The sequence below is a fragment of the Frankliniella occidentalis genome, unplaced genomic scaffold (assembly GCF_000697945.3).
Source record: "Frankliniella occidentalis isolate FOCC.00 unplaced genomic scaffold, Focc_3.1 Scaffold3, whole genome shotgun sequence".
NCBI classification, from domain to species: Eukaryota; Metazoa; Arthropoda; class Insecta; order Thysanoptera; family Thripidae; genus Frankliniella; species Frankliniella occidentalis.
In genome coordinates, this window is record NW_026267133.1 from 3,165,831 (window position 1) to 3,166,378 (window position 548).

The 548-nt window shown below is 52.2% G+C and overlaps 1 protein-coding gene across 4 annotated transcripts in view; it reads right to left on the reverse strand.

The window, feature by feature from the left end:
* The window catches only part of LOC113204654 (ALK tyrosine kinase receptor), an 11,656-nt gene that overhangs the window by 8,252 nt on the left and 2,856 nt on the right, over window positions 1-548 (reverse strand). The window lies entirely within an intron of this gene.

The window sequence follows — 548 nt, forward strand, 5'->3', positions numbered from 1 at the left end:
TGATCAGCTGACTGACTGATCAGCTGACGCGTTACTCACAGCAGTGTGCCTCGGCGGCCTCGTCCTCGCCGAGAGGGCAGTCCTTCATCAGGTCGCACACGTGTGAGTGCGCGATGCACTCGCCCGTCGTGCAGTTGAAGTGGGACTTGGCGTTGCACAGCTCGGGCTCCTTCAGCTTGCGGCCTGAAACACAGTGAAGCGGACACGACGGTCATGAGTTTGTGAAAACATAAAATACATATCCAAGTTGCATATGGGTGAAATAAATGCGACTGACTGACTACCGTGACTCCTTTTTTTAGCTCACTATGGTGTGTACAAACAAACCCCTCTTTTTTTGCGAATGTAAACCGACACCGATAATTGCGCTAATTAATCGAGTCTGATTGGTCGATCGGCCTTATTAGCGGGATAATTATTTGCGAGCAAGGCGTCCGGTGGAGTGGGGTCCGGGTCCTGCGCAATGAATCACCACTTTAATTAGACGTATTTTTTTCCTCCGAGCGCAGAGCAGAGTGAGAGGACAGTCTGGGCGCCTACCCCCCCCC